The following is a 20799-nucleotide window of genomic DNA, read 5'->3' as shown; positions in this document are numbered from 1 at the left end:
TATGCGGCATTCATCAATCAGTGCCGCCTTCATTTTCTTTGTAGGCCTGGAGCATTTCCAAACGACCAAGCTCGGGTAGCTTTTGCCTTATCATACCTGAGTGGTAGTGCAGCAGATTGGTCGGTGCCGTTGGTAACCCATGACGATCCTCTATTACATGACTTTCGGGGGTTCCAGAGAGAAATGGAATAACATTTTGCTCGCCATACCCAGGAACAAGCAGTAGACAATGCACTCTTGTCCCTCCGACAGGGGAATCAGGACTGGTTGCCGACGCTAGGTGGCCAGAAAACAAAAGAACCACGTTATTCCATCGAGGCTTATGAGGCGAATTAAAGGACGTCTTTGCCCAGGTGGTTGATCCACCCAGAGACTGTGCAGAATTAATAAATCTGGTCGTGCAGCTAGACCACCGGTTGCAGGACCAAAAGGCAGACCGGTCTAAGACAGACCCTTGGACCGTGTATGTTCGACCAAGGGAAAACACACCCTGTGTACCTAAAAATGCTGTAGAACCCATGCAGATTGGAGGGATACGGCCTCCATTAACAAAACAAGAGCGTGACAAAAGAAGACAACAGCTTTGTTTGTATTGTGGGAAACCAGGACATTTCCTGAAGGACTGTCCAGTAAAACCCCCAAGAAGAAAAGTCAGGGCCACAGAGAAGGATGAAGCTAAGGAATCGGAAAACTACCAAGCTCGACAAACGTAGAGGTCAGTTTGTCGAGTGAGAAGAAAGAGTTGCTGACCTCGCACTTTGCAATACCAGTGATCTTAATTCACCACCAACAGTAGTCAAGAATGCATGCCGTTGAAGCATACATCGATAGCGGAGCAGTTGGAAATTATATTGATCAAGAACTGGCAGCAGAGACGGAGCTTCCTTTGTGTTCTGAGCCAACTATGGACAAGGTAACCACTGTGGATGGGACAGAAATCGCTTCCGGACCCATAATCCAGTGCACAGCCAGGGTAACCTTGCTGTGCCAGGACGGACATCGGGAGTCTATTTCATTTGATCTCATCAAGGCACCTCAGTTCAGGCTAATACTAGGGATGCCATGGTTGGTTGCTCACAATCCTTTGATAGACTGGCGGGCATGAAAACTAACCTTCCCCGGTGACTGCTCCCCTGCCTGCTATTACCAAGAGGAGAAACCCGACGTCTGTATCCCCATGACTGCCGGAGCGACAGTATCAACCCTGGGAGCAACTAATACTTTGCCAGTGAATACCATGATTTCCAGGATGTTTTCCAAAAGGACCAAGCCAATACATTGCCACCGCACAGGCCGTATGACTGTCAGATCGACCTTGGTCCTGGTGCACAAATCCCTTGCGGCAGGATCTACGCGTTTACAGAACCAGAAAACCTTCATTTGAAATCCTATTTAGACCAGTACCTTGCAAACGGATGTATCCGTCCTTTGAAGTCCCCCGCATCCAGTCCTTTGTTCTTCATACCGAAAAAAGAAGGAGACTTGAGAACCTGTATTGACTACTGTGCATTGAACCAGATCACCGTGAAGAACCACTACCCCTTGCCACTTATCCCTGAGATGCTAGACCAAGTTAAAGATGCTCAGATTTATACCAAATTGGACCTTCGAGGAGCGTACCACCTGGTCCAAGCCAGAAAAGGAGATGAATGGAAAACCGCCTTCCATACTAAGTACGGCTTGTTTGAATATAAAGTAATTCCCTTCGGGTTATGCAACACTCATGCGGCACTCCAATAATTCATGAATGACGTCTTAAGGGAGTTAATTGATGTGTGCAACTTAGTGTGAATAGACGACATCTTAGTATACTCAGCCTCGGAAAAAGATCATGTCAGGCACGTTCATTCAGGCCTCACAAAGCTCCGTCAACATCACTTGTTTGCAAAGCTTGAAAAATGCTTTTTTCACGTCACCGAAGTAGAATTTCTTGGTTTTATCCTTACTCCAGGAGGCATCAGAATGGACGTGCACAAGGTAGATGCCATTCTGAAATGGCCTTCACCGACGTCTCTGAAAGGGGTATAAAGCATGCTGGGCTTTGTGAACTTCTACCGCCGGTTCATCCCAGACTTCTCTCAGGTTGTGCACCCAATCACAGTACTATTATGAAAAAACAATAAAAGTTTGCTTGGACCGAAGAAGCAGAAGAAGCCTTTCAGGAACTTAAACAAAGGTTTACCTCCGCTCCAATCCTGCAACATCCTCGTCCAGACCTCCCTTATGTCTTTGAAACTGATGCGTCCAGTCTCGCAATGGGGCCTGTCCTTTCACAGAGAGACCCGGAAACCGGCCAGCTACATCCTGTGGCCTTCTGGTCGAAAAAGTTCTCACCTCCAGAGATTAATTATGCCATCACGGACAAGGAACTCCTGGCTATAAAATCCGCCTTTAAAGCCTGGAGGCACACCTTCTGGGGGCCAGACACACCATTACAGTCATTACAGACCACCGAAACCTGCAATATCTCAAAACAGCCAAGGCCTAGTCCTCGCACCAATTACGGTGGGGTTTTTTTCTTCGTGGAATATGATTATGTAATCGCATTTCGACCAGGAGTCAGAAATGGAAAGACGGATGCCTTATCTTGCATGGGCATAGATGAAATAGTATATACAACTCCAAACCCAGTACCTATTGTACCTGAAGACAAACTCTTGGATGTCACGACAGCCTTAACACAAGCAGAACTATGAAAAGCAATCCAACGGATAATGAATCCTGATGCCTACCTTGCATGGCAAACTCAAGGAGAACAATATACCATCAAGGACCATCTACCCTTTTTTAGGGATCGCCTATATGTACCCAAGAAGGAATTACAACAGCATATTATTTCAAACTATCACGATTCACTGATCGAAGGGCATCATGGAACCACCAAAACCCTAGCTAAGTTGAAAGAGAACTTTTGGTGGCCTATCTGGCGTAAGGACATCATTCAGTATATTCAGTCTTGCGGAGACTGCGCACAAAATACATCACAGACACGAAAACCATCTGGTCTCCTACAACCATTGGAAAGTCCTCCAGTTCCATGGCACACTCTTTCCCTTGACTTCATCACTGATCTACCTCCAAGCCAAGGGTTCAACACCATCCTTGTAGTTGTGGACTTATTCTCGAAGATGGCCCATTTTATTCCTCTCAAAGGCCTCCCAGACGCAGCCACTTTAGCAAAAGTGTTCCTGGAGGGCGTGGTTAAGCTACATGGCTTCCCTTCAGTTCTGGTCTCTGATCGAGGCAGCCAGTTTGTTTCAAACTTCTGGAAAAAATGTTGTGCAATGGCGCAGATCGACGTTCGGCTATCTACCAGTCACCATCCCCAAACGGACAGCCAAACCGAGAGAACCAATCAGACACTCGAGCAATATTTACGGTGCATGCTGCACCACGAACAAAGGAATAGGAAAGACCTACTATGTATAGCCGAATATGCATGTAACAATTCTTTGCATTCAAGCACGGGACAAACGGCCTTCTACACCCTTTATGGCAGACATCCACATACCTCTGAACTAGACCTTCCAGCCAGCTTGGAAATGCCAGCGGTAAAGACTCTACACACAACCATTACTCAGACTTTCAAAAGGGCAAAGGAACACCTTATTCATGCTAAAGAAAAACTAAAGAGATTTGCCGACCAACACCGGAAAAAGGCCCCTGATTATCAAGTAGGAGTTTGGTTAGCCGCTAAATTCGTACCCATCAAGGGAACCCAGACCTTTCATCCCAGATTCTTAGGACCCTATACCATAAAGGCAATTATCAACCCAGCAGCCGTGAAACTGGATTTACCACCTAATCTACACATCCACCCGGTATTCCATGTGTCCCTCCTGAAACCAATGCAACCCGGCACACGGATTGGGACACCACCTAAGCCCATACTTGTTGACTGAGAACCAGAATTCGAAGTCAAAGATATCTTGGACTCTAAATACTCTAGGACCAAGCTATATTATCTTGTCGATTGGAAAGGATTTGGACCACAAGATAGATCCTGGGAGCCCAGTGAGAATATCCACGCACCACGTCTAATCAGGAAATTCCATCGGAACTTCCCAACCAAACCTGGGACAGACAGAAGGAACAACATGGGAGGGGCCATAGGGGGGCGTGCTGTCGCAACCCTCGCCCAAAACCCCCTCTGGCAAACCCATTGGCCAGGTGGAGTCAGGACTCGGGCCTCTAGAGCCTGGCATCCTCTTCGAAAGCCCTCATGGGGTCAGTCCTGGCGCCTATGGCGCCAGGCTCATACACCATGAAAAACAATGTGCTTGGGAACTAGTTTATTGTATTGTCAGCCAACATGGAGGCATCCACATAGATTGGTTCCGAAGAACCAAGTTATGCGGTCTAGTGTTTTGGGTGTGGTAGCCTAGGGACTACTTTACCTGGACTATTTTGTTGGGGCTATTTAAACCACACCCGAGCAAGACAACACGCTTTGTGTTACTTTGCAGCTTGCAACATGATGCTCACCGTGTCCAGCTATTCCCTCGAACCTCGGAGAAGCAGAACCTGCAAGGAGACAAAAGGAACATCATTAGCAGCAGCATCTTACCGGCAGTCTTCATCTTTAAACACTCGCAGCTACTGAGAACAGCTTCCTCGAATCTGCACGCCTTCCGGACAGAACGACCTGAAAGAGGAAGATAGAAGCAACATTAAAGAAAGCAGTAGAGACATTTACAAATTACGAACTGCTCAAAAGGCTTACCTGGCTGGTCGTCTCTCGGCTGGCACCACTCCGGACAGTCCACCTGCGCTGAAGAACACTGCGACCTACAAGGAAGGAAAACACAGGTTAGCAAAGGCAAGACTTCGCAGCGCTGCGCATAGCGCTTACTTACTGCATCATAGCGCTCATAATGCAGCATCATTTACCAGCGGGCTCAACCAAGCCAGTTCACCGCGCTGAAGTTCTGCATACCTAAGGAAGAAAAAAGAGACATTTTAAACAAAGAAAGACATGCAGGATAGCAACAAAACTAAAGAACATCAATAAGACCTACCTGAACAATATCAAAGGAGCCACCGTCAGTGAAGTAACTGGACCGCACTTGCCCATGAAAGACAACGCGCCCCTGCAAAGAAGGCAGGACGGAGAGCACGCCTAATTCTACCACAAGGTGAGGAGAGGGCACCAGAGGGACTGAAATCATACGGGGGTGGAGGGAGGATACTTACCCCAGTCGGTCAGTCTTGAACACAGTACTCCGGTATTTTCAGGCAGAACCTTCCCCGCAGACCACATCAGGGCAAAGCTGAGAAGCATACCAGCGAGTAACCCGGCTGGGTGGCGTCCCTGTGGATACCAGGTGAGAGTAACAGGAGCACCAGGGAGACCTGCATGAGGTGCTCCCTCATCCATTTGGGGTGGGGGGAGGGCCACCAAAAACATGGGACAGGCCCCAAGGTGGGTGGGGCAGTAAGGTTTGGGCAGAATGGAACATTATTGTGCCAATCTGCGTCAAGGGGATTTGGGTTAACAAAGCAAAAAAGTGAAAATGGTAGATAGCATTTTAGGGGGGGCTGTGGGGCACCCCAAAGCACTGGGGCATTTTGTAATGGGAAGGGGTGGTGGCCTCCTCCCCCCCACCCACAATGGAGTTTGGGCCATGTCCTGCAGCCCTCCCTGGGGGCAGATATCTGCTCCTAGGAAGGGACACCTCACCCCAGGAAAGAGTGCATGACAGCCCCCCACTTATCTGCCCCTAGGGAGGGCTACATTAGAGGCACCACCCTTCCATTTGTGGGAGGGTGGAGAGGTGCACCCCCCATCAGATTACAAAATTCCTCAGTGGTTTAGGGTGCCCCTCAGCCCCCCCTAAAGTGCAGTCTGCCATTTTCAATATTTTTCTTTGTTTACAAACTTGCCTCGGCACAGATGGGCACATTGGTGTGCCAATCCGCTCCCAGGGTGCCCAAACCCTACTGCCCCATCCATTCGGGGGCCTGTCTGAAGGTTTGGGGTGTGCCTCTTTCCCTACCCTAAATGGAGTGAAGGGGGTCACCTCATGCAGCCCTCCCTGGGGGCAGATTTCTGCCCTTAGGAAGGGGCAAATGTTTTTTCATTGGGGGGGTGAGGTTCAGTAGACCACCATGGATGGCTTGCAAGGGGGGGCATGATTGAAAAGTATGAGTGTAGATTTGTTTTTGCTGGGGTGACCATAGGTAACAACAGTTTTTTGTTTCGTTTACAGTGTTTTCTACGCGAGCAGCTGCAACATTATGTGAGTACTGTTTTTTTATTATTCTATGGGTAGGGCCCACTGTCAGTGGGGTGGGTGAGAATGGGGCTGGATTGTTGGTGGTTTGGGTGGGAATGGGCCGTTGGGGCAGATATTTTGGTGGGCTGCGACACAATTGCCCCCCATGCCAGCAGAACATTGTTTTTTCCCTGGGAGCGGATGTCTCCCATGTGGGTTGTCCGTCTGCCAGCCGAGGGTGCACCTCTGGCTGTGCTACCTCACAGATGTCCCCTCTGGGGAGGAATGGGGTTCCTGCCGGGGCTTGCTGGAGTTGCCGCTGTGCTTAGGGGACGGTACACAAACATGGTACATGGATGTCCAAGGCCGGGTACATCACCTCCACCCGTCCTGGAGTTGTGGCTGGGCTGCATTACAGCTTTTCCCTTCGGGGAGGCATTGGCAAACTGCCTGGACTCCCTGGTGGGGAGAAGCTGTAACGCTGTAAATTGGGGAATTCAGCACAGCAAACCATTTGTTCCTAGATCTTACAAGGAAAAAAACACAGGCTTCTTTGTACATCATTTTATTGGCATGTACCAAACATTTTCCCCATTTTTGGTTATTTTCTCTCACCCCCCCTACAGCAACCTAAGATTCCTGGGTGGTGTTACGACCGCCTACATGTGGGTAAAAAGGGGCCAAATTTGGCTGAGATATCTCATGTAGTAAAAAAGTTACAAGGTATTGAATGCCGACATACCGAAATCACCAAAAAAGGCCTTGGCACTGAGGGGGAAAACCCATGGCACTCCATTGCCATGAATTCCAGTGCTTCTACACCAAGTCCGTCATAGCACCCTCTGCACTAAGCACAATCTAAAAGGGGTGAATAATCTAGTGGGAATAGCTGCTGCAGATGAATGGAAGATTGTGTTCTGTACACAATTTGAACATTATGAATACCTCATGATGCCCTTTGGCTTATGTAATTCCCCAGCTGCCTTTTTCTTTTTCCTAATTGACGTGTTTGTGTTTCAGGATATACTAAGGGCCTGATTCACAGAGAATTTTCCTATGGGATTGCTCCATTATAAACTGCTTCTGTGAATCAGGCCCTAATTGTTTAGAGGATCATATATCTGGACGATATTTAGGTGCTTTCATCTACGGTACAAGAACATGTAAAGCATGTGAGGGAAGTACTCTCCCAGTTACGGGAAAACCATCTGTATGCCAAGATTTCTAAATGTATCTTTCATTAGTAACGAGTGGTCTATTTCGGGTACACATTGTCACCCAAAAGGATCAAAAGGGATCCCAAAAGGATTGACACACTATTTGGTTGGCCTGTCCCGAAGACGATGAAAGAACTACAAAGGGTTGTCAGGTTTTCACATTTTTATCAAAATTTCGTTCCACATTATTCTGAAATCTTGTAACCCCTGACCACCTTATTGAGAAAAGGGCATCTTTACCAATGGAATTCCAAGACATAAGAGGCATTTGAACAACCGAAGATTAAATTCACTACAGCCCCTGTGTTACAACTGCCTGATCCTGATTTGCCTTATGTTGTAGAAGCGGATGCATCAGAATAAGCCATTAGGGCAGTTTTGTATCAAACTGACCCTCAGTCCAGACCTAATAATTTCGATAGCTTACCATTCTAGGAAGTTCAATGCAGCTGAACAGAATTACAGTATTTTTAATAGAGAGTTGTTGGTCATTAAGGAAGCATTCACCAGTGGTAGACATAATTTAGAGGGAGCCAAACAACCTGTTCTGGCCATTACCGATCATAAGAATTTAGAGTTTTTGTATGTACATCTAGAGCTATTAACGAAAGACAGAACATGTAGATTCACTTCCTTTCTCGTTTTGAGTTCCATCACCAGGAGCACAGAATACTAAAGCGGATGCATTGTCCAGAGGAACAAATACATTTGGTGGCCCTTTACCAGATACTATCCATACCCTATACTGAACTGAATGGTTATGAATACCTATTAGGACTCAGCTACACAGATCCTATGAAGAGAACCTTCATGAAGGATGACTTGCTGCACCCAGAATGTCAAGGGTTGTTATTTCATGGAAACAGATTGTGGTTACCCACGCAGGAATCTCAAGCCTTCCTACGATGTTGGTGTCACAATGAATAAGTAGCAGGACACTTCAGTGTTCTAAAAATGCAGAAAAAGTTTGAGAGATCGGCTTGGTGGAAAACCTTGCTAAACGATGATAAGGACTATGCTCTGGGTTGTGGTGTATGTTACTGAACAAAGTCAATCGCCAGAAAATGAGGGATTTGCTACAAACCCCTACATATTGCAAGTGGACCCTGGAAAATCCTGTCCATGGATTTTATCACAGAACTCCCTTTGTTTCAAGGACAAACAGTCATACTCATTATAGTGAATTCTTTTTTGAAAATGGCTCACTCCATCACTCTTCCCAAACTACTGTCTGCTTCAGAATTGGCACACCAATTCATACAACATGTTTTTGGGCCCCATGAACTTCCTGAAAGCTATTGTCATTGATTGAGGCACCCAATGTGTTTCCTGTTTCTGTAGAGAGGTAAGCAGATCAATGGGTATCGAACTCCGTTTTTCTTCTGCTTACCACCCACAATGCAACGGACAGACAGAACAGGTAAATCATGTGATAGGTCATTACAATCAATGTTATGTCACTTCTGGTAGTGAAGACTGGATGGCTCTTCTGCCCATGGCTGAATTTGCATAGAATCATTCACATTACATTTCCTTGTCAGATACACCGTTCCATATTTCTTATGGATTCCACCCCATTCTGTTCCATTGTCTCTGGTGGGAATCCTCATATTCCTGCAGCTACTGACAGAATACGTTTGCTACAACTAGGATATCAGAAGGCAATACTACAGCTTTGACATGCTCAAGAACAAAAAAAAAAAAAATGCAGATCGGAAACGCCAAGATGCATCCCTTCATAAAAAGAACAACAAAGTCTGGTTGGCCATTGAGAACATTCAGATACCTGCCTATAATCGAAAATGGACACCTAAGTACATTGGTCCATTTCAGATTGAAATAGTGATTAACCCAGTTGCAATTAAGTTATCCCTTCCACCTAGCTACAAAATACACCCATTATTCCAAGTATCTCTCTTGAAACCAGTATCTCATTCTACTAAATATGGTTATCAGCATTGTCAAAAACTCACACCGGTGAGTCCTCAAGATCAACATAAGATAAAGAAGATCATAGATGCTCATTTGTGGAGGAGAATAGTGCAATATTTGATTGACTGGGAAATATACAGGTCTGAAGATAGAACTTTGGTCTAAAAAAAGGGAGTGGGTGCCCCTGCTTTGATCAGACACGTTCATAGGTTACATCCTGGGAAACCTCATGGAACAGTTATAAATGCCTCTGCGAGAGAAAAAAAGGTCTGGAAAAAGGTGTACTTTCAGGAATCTCCTCCCTGACACTAGGCTCACAGCCCGTACCAGTAGATTGCTACCTGGACATCTATGGCAACCATGCTGGACCCAGAAATACAGGGTCTCATCACAAGTTGGGCGGTATCCTGACTGGGATACCACCCAACTTTATTTATGTTACCAACCATCCATCCGGCAGTATTACTGCCGGATCACGGGTTGGGCGGTAAACGCGATTCCCCATTCCCCATTGGGTCAATGGGAAATTGTCAGCGCAATTACTGCTGGTGGTATTAGTGTGCAATAACTGCACCAAAAATAAGCATTTTTCCAGCATGTTTACCCCCAGCTCTGAGCTGGGGGTAAACACCACACACTCATGATTGGGCAGACCCTTAAATTCAGCAATAACCCTGTTACCACTGCATTTAAGGGCTACCGCCCAACTCGTGATGAGCCCCACAGTCCAGATTAATGCCCTTACATGTTGCATATCAATCCACTTCTCACAAGGGGCAGTATTAGAGACCATTCCAAGAAGTTGGATTGCTGATTACATGTCACACCCATTCAAGATGGCCAAAGTACCTTGGGCATTGATGCCGGATGTAAGTGCCATCTATTTTAACACACTGAAGATGATACTCTGCATTTTACCAACCTTCGACATCAAGCATTACATTACAGGAACTTGCTCCAGACCTTGCAGCGATGGGACTCATTCCGTGATTGCTTAGCTTCAAGACGATGTTTTATTTTTTGATTATGGTCCTGATCCTACCGATTGCACCATCATCCCAGTCGGGGATTTCATGTTGTTAAGTTACCAGCACTTTGTGAGTGAACAGCACTTTGGCTGTCCTTATACACAGTCGACTGGCCTTCCAATATAAGGAACAACTGAACAAAGGGGAGACAGCAGGGAAGGGAAGGGCATTCCAATAGTTAGTAATCATCTTTCTTGACTCATTCTGTTTATGCAGAACTTTGTCACATGAAGACCGGCTGGTCAACTATCCTGTTTTAAGGTCCACAGGCTTACTGCTTCTATACTCTGGTGGGATGAAGAGGGGAGAGGCTCAGGGGTTTATTGATTACCGGGTCCTTCTTCTTTTTACTGTGCATGAGTGTAAACACTCCATGGTTCCCGAGAGTCAGGTGAGTGATACCATTAACCATTCAGGCTAAGCCAAGTCTGCTGTTCCGCCCTCTCAGGAACAGTGTGACTCTCTGTCTTCTTTCTTTGACGAGAAGATTGTTACCATCCGCAAAGCTATTAGTGTGTCCCGCTCTTCTCAGGTGCACCATGAGCTTCATTCTAACCCACCCTACTCGGCTGCCCCCATACCCTGTGTTTGGTCCTTTTTCCCGGTGTTCTCTGACAAGGCGTTCCTGGTAGCCTTCGGTGGTCTAAAATCAGCCTCTCCCAGTGACCCAATTCCGCTCTCTTCTCTTAAGAACATCTCCGATGACATTATCCCATGGCTCACCAAGGCTGTTAATAACTCCTTTTCTTCAGGGGTCATTCCCAATAATCTCAAGCATGCTCTTGTTATCCCGCTGTTGAAAAAGCCTGGATTGGACCCTGCTGTTCTGTCCAATTTTTACCCATTTCCTCTGCTTGCCTGTCTCATGAAATTGCTTTAGTCCCTGGTTGCCCCTCTTCTTAGTTCCTTTCTAGAATCCTCCAATTTCTTCGATCCATTTCAGTCAGGCTTTTGCTTCGATCGGGGCACGGAATCTGTATTGGTCTCTGTTATGGATAACCTGACTCACCAGGTTGATCAGGGTGGGGTGGGGGCCCTGATACTCCTTGATCTGTCAGCAGTATTTGACACCATTGACCACCCTTCCCTGATTGCCCGGCTTTCCTCAGAGGTCCTCTCTGGCCATGTTCTTGGTTGGTTCTCGTGTTTTTTGGCAGGGTGCTCCCAATCTGTGTCTCTTTACCCTTTTTTCTCTCACTCGATCCCTCTGCTGTGTGGTCTTCCCCAGGGCTCCTCATTATCTCCTACTATATTCAATCTGTACATTCAACCTCTTTTGTGCATAATTCACGCCTTTGGCTTTTTTTGTTACTCCTATGCCGACGATACGCAAATTATCATTCGGCTGTACCTAACTCAACCTGAGGCTGCGGGTCAGCTGAGGAACTGTCTGGAAGCAGTTGGTGATTGGATGGCCTTAAATTGGTTTAAATTGAATAGGAAGAAAACAGAGGTGTTGGTGGTGGCCACTACATCGCCTTTGCTGTTCTGGACTCCTGAGTTCTGGCCTGACAGCCTTCGCCCCTTCCCCTCCCGGTTTCCTTGATGAAGGACCTAGGGGTCAAAATATCGGCCGCTCTTTCTATGGCCATGGCTGAGCAGGTCTCTCTCGACTTCCAGAAGGTGCACTTTAGGCTCTGGACTCTTCAGAACGTGCTTCCGGGCATCCCTGTGAAATTCCATTCACCGATTGTTTCTTCCCTATTCATCAGTAATATTGATTACTGTAATGCCCTATAGCTTGCTATTCTGTAGCATCTGCTACACTGTCTTCAGCTGCTGCAGAATATGGCAGCAAGAGCAGTACTCCATCCTCCATTTCGTGCCCACATGACACAGTTTTTGCCCCAGCTCCATTGTCTCCCTTTTGAGCAGCGCATGAAATTCAAATCACTATGTCTGGATCACAAGTCGTTGCATAAAATTGGAGCAGAGTTCCTTCAAGCCAAGTTCTGCATTTACATACCTGCCAGGCCTCTTTGTTCTCAATCTTTGAAGATCATTCAGACCACTAGGGCTAGACATGTGCGGGTGGGCAGTTGTGTCTTTACGGAGGCAGTTGCTAAGGCTTGGAATCTTCTTCCCCTGCGCCTTTGTACCATCGAAGATCATCTCACCTTCCGGCTGGTTTGGAAAACCTTTCTCTTTTAGCCTCTGTCCTTGGTTGACTCTACCTCGGTAGCTCGAGCGCCATGATACCTCTCGGCGTACACTGTGCTTTTCAAGTGCTGAAAAGATAAGATAAGAAATTCAGTGAGGAATGCAGAAGTAGATAAAGGAATGGTACAGGGAACAGTTATTTAGGGAATCAATGGATGTCAGACTTAAGGAATCATGGCAGAGTGCTAAGGGTGCAAGGGGGGAAGCCATGGAATGGGCCAGAAACCGGATGACAGCCACCTCAATCTCAGAGAGAGGGGAACATTTGTTAATGGGGGGAAGAAAAAGTAAAAGGGGAGGTAAGAAAAGTACAGTTAGGAGAAATATTTGAGTTGAGAAATGGAACCGGGAGGTTTAACACAGAATGGACAACATTGAGAACATTCAGAACTGCATATGAACTGAAGGGAAGCTAAGAGAATTTTACATCAGAGAGTTGTCTTAACATAGACCATTAACTGATGGTTTACTTGAATTGAATAGCATTACATTATCTGGGACGGTGTGGTCTTAGAGCCAATCATGAATGGAATTGACAAGAGGATACACATTCCCTTCACATGGGTGTTTCTCACATTTCTGGTGTTTCATGTCATTTCAGGATCCTTTGGGTTTGCTTTTCCTATCTGATCCATCCAATATGATCTCCACACTACCCCCAAGCACTAATCTGGAATAACCGGGCAGCCATCCTCTTCTAACTATCTCTGCTTGACTAACACTGGACCGTTCACCTGCATCCCGATGTGGATCAAGTTCATAGTAACTATTAATTCCTTAATGCTGCAATACACCCAAAGGAGATGATTCTATGACTGTGCCATAGAACCATTGCATTGCCTCAACCAAGGTGCTTCCACTCCCAAGGTTTGGAAACTAAATCATAACAACCAACAAGGCCACATTTTCCCAAGCCTTCTAGAAGGAGAATTGTGACCAATGCACACCGTAGCGTTTTTGTTAGTACGAGAACTGTAGGACACCCGAAACCCAATATGTTTGTCCGTCCTGATGAAGGCCGACCATTTGCCAGCCAAAAAACACCAAAAAACCTATGAGCATGGCCGAAACACAGTAGTGTCGACTATCTATTTTTTGTATATAGTGTACATTGTTCTGCACTGTGAATTGAGTATTAGTGTCTGTACCCCATATGCATGTTATTTGTCTATCGAAAATCCCTAGGTTGCTTAAGGGATTATACATGTTTCTCTGTATTTAATTCCAGCCAACACAGCTGAACCAACAATTGATGTATTACGTACAAAATGTTTGTTATTAATTTGTGTCCTACCCCATCAAATTGATCGTATAATCACATTTTATGCATTAAAAATCTCGGGTACAAAGCACAACCTTTCTGCTCACATTGTAACCAAGAGAGAGTTTTTCTTTTTGAAGGTCAATGTGATGTATGTGCATGATTTCAGTCACCCTGATCATTTGTCTATATAGTTCTGAACCTACCTGAGTAGATCAGGGCTGAGCCAGGAGCCCTCTTTTACTCTATCATTATATTAATCAATAACAATATTCACAAGTTGTCATTGGTTGTTAAAATAAAATCACCTATATTAGTATATACATTATTTCTTCTAATAGAATAATCATTATCTGTGAGCCTGCCCAGCGTCCCTTCGACTATGCAAGACGTCATGTCAGGGTATCATTGGACCCTGCTCTAATTGGTTGGCACCACAACATGATGACATTGTTACAATACTGGTGCCTGTTACTGATGTGGACTTGGGTGTTACACTTATCCACAACAGTTCAATTAACTTCTGGTGGGAAAGTAGAGATTAAAACATTGCCCTGGCGAAAGAACTTTCAAACATACTCTCATCCCATCTTTCCATGCCGGGCCCCACTCTCGCAGACAGTTTGCTCAACCATGGACAGCTCGTCCTGTACTCCCTTCTGATACATACTGATGTCTGCAGGTGTTTGATCAAATTCAGTCATGGCGTGCATAGCCTAGTCATTGTAGTGTGAAGCCAGTGTATGAGACCTCTTTCCTTCAATGTGCACAACTTGTTAATGTGTTATTTGTGTGTGTGTTGAACGGTTTTCACTGTTGAAGTTGCTGTGGATACATCTTTCTAGTGTGTTATTAGCAATGTTATCACCTGCACCTGGCAATTCAACTTTGTACATTTCTGTCTGCTAGCAATAAAAAACTAACTTAATATTTGCTTATCTAAACTGGAACCACAAGAAAGGCCTATTCATGCCGTTTCAGCTATCCTCCCTTTCTCTCAGCCATGGCACTTTCAATTGGCTGAACACAATTGTGGACCAAAATAAATCCCTATTAATCTATTTAAAAAGCAATGTTGTGCTTTTTAACCATGCCTTGCAAAGGGAAAAATGATGCTTCTCTTGCATATTATAATGCTGCTTTATATATGTGGACCGTATCTTACTGTCCATGCCACCATTTACTACATTCCCTCTCTGTGTATTCAGCAACTTTACCCTCCCTATAATGAAGCAACTAGCTCCCTACAGTGTGACAAAATGAACTCAACCTTACCTGTGTTACATTCTATAAGGCGGTGGCATATACAAAATGACACCTTATTCTATTTTCTTATTTTATATGTTCGCTCTTGTTTTGGAACAGGCGTGTGTCACAGGTCTTATCTGTATCATCACAAGGCTGTGCTGCAATTATCCTCATCAGCCTCTCTGTACCCTTTGACACTATTTACCACAGCCTCCTCATGGACTGGCTGCACTTGCTCGGCATCAGGGACAAAGCATTAAGATTGATCTCCTCCTTCCTTGCTAAATGATCACAAATCACCCTCTTTCCTTCCTTCGCCTCAACCACCCATTCTGTCACCATCAGGGAGTCCCACAGGGAGCTTCCCTCTGCTGCTTACTCTTCAACCTCTACATGAGCCCCCTCCCTGCTCTTATTTGCTCCCTTGAACTAACCTGCTACAACTACGCAGATGACACCCAGATCATCTTTAAGATCCATCAGACTTCTGCCTTCCCTTATACCGACCTTACCTCATGCCTCACAGATATGGACCACTGGAAGAAGGCTGATCACTTCCTCCTCAATCCTGGTAAAACCGAGGTCATGAAGTGTGGAAAGACAGCACTCTTCCCCAACTGAAAGCATGGCTGTCCTCACTAGGCCCTCCTCCCAATGCATCTAACTCAGTAAAGAAACAAACATGCACCATAGACGCTGTTCTGACACTTTCTCACCACATCAACTCTGTGTTTAATTCCTGTTGTCTTCCCCGCTGCATTCTCAGATGCATCTTCCCTTACCCCTCCTACCCTCACAGATTCACAGCAATCATGGCTACCATCCTTTCCCGCCTAGACTACTCTAACTCCCTTTACTTGGGCACCCCTTCACATCAACTCAGAAAGCTCCAATTGCAACATTGCAGCTAGGCTCCTCCAATAGAGCACATCAAATCTGCCTTCCGTGTCCTCTACTGGCTCCCTGTCTGGCAATGGACCACCTTCAAAGCCACATGCATCACCCACCGTGACCTCCACAAGACAGGCCCAGACTTCCGTAAGCACAAACATACTTGTTACTAACCAGTAGAAACCTGTGATCAGGCACCACACTCCACCTTATGATCCCTCCCTTCAAATCAACAAGAATAGGGGGATCCTCCTTCTCCATCCAAGCTCCCACAATCTGGAACACAATTCCCCTTAGCCTCTGGTGCTTAGAGCATCCCTTTGCCTTCCAGAAGGCCGCCCTCAAGACCTGGCTTTCCCCCATATCCTGACAACCCCAGGCCAGACTTTGGGTTATTTAACCATCTGTCAAATAGGCTGAGACAGCATTTGACCCCTCATGAAATCTACTGAGCAATGGAGAGAACAAACTCCACCAGACCACAGGACAGAATCTGCGCCACATTTAGGGAACCAAGAAACCAGCCTGGACACATGGGTATTTATCACACTCCATGTTGATGGATGATAGCTGCAGGCACGGCCACCCACCTGCAAGCATCTGTTATCATACACTATTTTACGAAACATGACACACCACCTCTGCCACAAGAATGTAGCTACATCCCATGACAAAAATGTGGCCTAATGAGTCTCCTGTTCTTGCACACTCTCCTGACTATCTCAAAGCATCCATCCACATGCCAGATCGAGATGGGTTGCTAACAGGGACTTGGTCACCGCTACATACCTTCGTATTGGCTAAAATGCATGGACACATTCCAAACTCTTCTGACAAATTTCCCATACCTTGAACTTCGGTCCCCCAAGGGTGTTCACCTATAGCGCTTTGAGGCCATACAAATGGGAAAAGCCGCCATACAAATAACACATTACATTATATTACATTACATCAGAACATTATATGTTATAGGAAAAGCATATATGTCATGGATACAATTAGACACCACAACCATTATACTAATAATTACTAAGTTCAGACATCAGAAACCTCCAATTACCTAATTAGTTTAATTCAGTTGTTCCCATTTCCCAACAAATTACAAATATGCATCATGTTAAACTGTATCGACATACGTCACCACTCCCCACCAACCCTGCAATTCATTAGCAAGCACCATCCTTTAACCAGCCCGGCTCATAACTATTAACATCCAACTCTTGATATCTTTTTTCACATATGTTAGTGCATATCTGCTTAGCTTCTACTACTTTTCATATCCAAACAACATGTCAACCGCTGTGCTGCTTATCATTTTGTAACCTCCATTTGGTTTTTTATCATAATGTTAAACTCTTTCTTTCATTTGACTAGCTGAACCCTATTAGTTCCTTGCAAAAGTCTAAATCTTTCTTTCAAAATAGTGTTTTGTGCTTATTGCTGAACTTTGGAAGCTCCTGTATTAGAACATGAAGAGGACGGGCTTGAATGTTTGCTTCTGTGCTCCCTGATAGAGAAACTTAAGTGGGGAGTGATTTCCACTGTCCTGGAGATATAGACGTGTTGGGGATGGTGGTTGTGATAACTACACTTCTTTGTCTGGAGACTGAAAAAGTGTGCATTCCTCTAGTTCATTTTCAGGGGGTTGTGAGTCATACCTCTCCATGTCATTTGTCATAATATGGGGCAAGATGAAAGTTGTTGATGTGCCCATGTTACCAACCAAAAGAGGCATACAAGCAGATAATCGAGATCTGTAGAATGGATATCAAATGTCTTGTCTGATTCTGGCATTTGTTTCTAAGCAATGGTGCATGCTATTTTCCGGACCAAATAATATAAATTATCCTCTAATTTCACGCCATAAAACTACGATCTGAACTATGAGCAGCACGTGTACAGTAGGGTGTACATCACTGATGGCAGTTGTTATCATTGCTAAGAGTCTATGCATCATATTTAGAATGTGCAAGAAAATGGATGAACCATTTCACGAGCACCAAGGCTTTGTGGTCAAAGGGCCTCATTACGAGTGAGGCGGAACAGGTTAACGGGCTCCGCTAAAGGAGGCAGAGCCGTTAAACACGTTCTGCCTCATTACAAACTCCCCTCACGGGACCCGGTAAGTAACGCCTGGTCAAACCAGGCGTCCTTACCGGGTCCCGCGAGGGGAAGAGGGAGCAAACAACGGGCCGCTCGTAATCGGCCCGTTGTTTGCACCCTCTCCCATTCCCATTGAGTCCTCTGGGGGCTCAGATGGGAATGGGGAAGGTCCGGGTTCCTGGAGGGAGGAATTACCGGGCCCTCCAAACTCAGAATGGCCCGGTAATTCCCCAATCTGGGAACCCGGACCCGATTTCGGTGGCAGCCATGTAATGACGCCCAAAAACTCTTGTCTAAAATTTGTGCTGCATCCATACTCTTCGATAGCTTTTTGCTGTCCAAACAAGGGCTGTCACACTTTCCATTCCATAGGCAACTTCTGTGGCAGAGCTGGGTAAGGCCATTTGCAATATGCAAAAGTCTCAGCATTAAGGGCACTATGAATTAAATGGGCACACATTTCACGTTATATGGCATAATGTTGGCAACCTCGGTGACTCTCGTTAAGAAGTCCTTTATTATGTTTTTCAAGCAGTACAGGGAACACGGTAGTAATTGCATCTGCCATTACACACACACTATTGTTACCAACGTGTCGCAGAACCAATTCAACAGTGAGTGATTTTGGTCCAAGACAGCCCAAAAGCATGGCGTTGAAAACTGCCATGTTGATTGCTGCTGGTATGTCTTCTCTATTGAGAGAGTTCAGTGTAGCAAACATTGTTCATTATGACTGTATAGGGAATCATTTTGGTTGCCCAGCTAGTATGCCAGGTCTGCAAAGTAACCCAATATACAGTGATGAACATATAGGGCCTTATCATGACTCCAGCGGTCAACCATAAAACTGCCTGTAATGTATTTACCTCCACAATCAGGTTCACCGAAATATGAGTCTGCGTTAATTCTGCTGACTGTGTTACAGCTGGCGTAATTGCAGCTGGCGCAATAGCAGCCGGTGTAATTAGCACAGGCAGAGTTTCTGCTCCTTCACCAAAGTGTTATTACTGTCCCATCAGAAGTCCTGAGATAGTGGAATTAGGGCTGAAATATAGTGCTTATACCACCGGAAACATATCACAGTTATATCCAGGTGAACCCAATCCACTCAAGAGGTCCACATAAGGTACACACCTTTCCCAAACACAGTTCCCAAGACCATGCTGCCACTAACCATTGCAAGCTGAGACATGCAGCTGTTCATGCTGCGCCTGGAACTACAGAGGCAGGAAAACTAGCCCAGGGCACAGGGTGTAGAAAGGAGGAGGAGGAGCAGGGGGAGGAGGAAAGATGCCAATTAAGGTGAGCATCCATACCCAGGGTCAGGCCCTTATCCTGGACCCTCACAGATAGCCAGCTGGTAACTCTGTATCGGCTCAACAGAGAGACTCTAAATGAAGAGCAGGATAAACATCACAACATCTCTGCCCCCACTGCTAAAGCTAGTGTCTGTCCTGCAATTCACAGGAACTGGCACCTTCCAGCACTCCGTGGCCATGCTACACGGCATGTCAGAGCCAACATTTTCTTCCATGCTTGTCCACATGCTGGAAGCCCTACTGCGCCATTTTCACAGTACATCTCTCTGCCCACCTTCCCTGCACAGGTGCACGCCATGAAGGAATGGTCCATGCTGTTGTACACATGCAAAATGTCATACCAGCCATGGACTGCACCCATGTGGCATTGGTGGCCCCCAGGCACAGGATGCAGTGTACTGCAACAGGAAGCACTACCACTCACTGAGCATGCAGGTGACCTGCAATCCTGACGTGTACATCACACACTGCTGTGCCTACTTCCCTGGTTCCACCCACGATGTCATGGTCCTACGCAACAGTACATTGCCTGGATACATGGAGAGGCACAGAGGACAACAGACGTGGATAGTGGGTGAGCAAACGTGACATCACACAATACGTCAAGGTGCTGCAGTGCAGCCAACTGTTTTGGGGGGTGTTGCATGGGCATAACAGCAGAATGCATGCCCTGACAAGGCAATGTACATGTAGGACATGCCCTATTCATGCATTAAATATGGTGTACACCCCACAGAACAAGTACACGCTAGACAAACCTATATGAATTTTCACATGCACATTTACCCAAATGACTACCAACACAAACACATGAATACAGGTACCACAATGCACCATGATAGATCCATAATCGATGTTTCACAATGTGCAACATGAAAACCTATACCAATTACCCTGCCAGTTCCACAGAAAAGTACCTTTGTACATCCCACCATCAATGAAGAGCCGCTATCACCACAAACCTACGAAGGCACAAGTAACCATTCTTTAGGGCGCATGAACGAGAGCAACATACAGGCCCGAAACAGCTGCCACTATAGTCCAAGTCGCTGTTTGTTTCAGGCGCTCCAAGTTCCCCTCATCATTCGATTCCGGATCGGTGGATGGTGGGCGGGTTGTAGGATTCATGATGGAAGTCGCATCTTGAGTTGCGGAGATTGTACACTGCTCACCATTCCACGCAAAGATCACTCCGAACGAGAACCCCCAGTAATATTTGATGTCTTTACTTTGTAGCCATTGGGAAAAGTCTCAAAGCCAGCACCTTTTGGCCAGGGTACAAGGAGATTGCGGAGCGCCTGAATGTTAAGGCTAGGCGAGAGCAGACTGCTCGCAGGATTATTTCCTTATGCTTATAAAAAAGGACCCTAGTCAGGACATTGAGGTCCCAGTTGTTCAAAATCTAGACTGAAGAGAAGTCCCAGT

Source organism: Ambystoma mexicanum, chromosome 2p, assembly GCF_040938575.1.
Source record: "Ambystoma mexicanum isolate Mex_15411 chromosome 2p, UKY_AmexF1_1, whole genome shotgun sequence".
Lineage (NCBI taxonomy): Eukaryota > Metazoa > Chordata > Amphibia > Caudata > Ambystomatidae > Ambystoma > Ambystoma mexicanum.
This window is presented reverse-complemented; position numbering follows the sequence as displayed.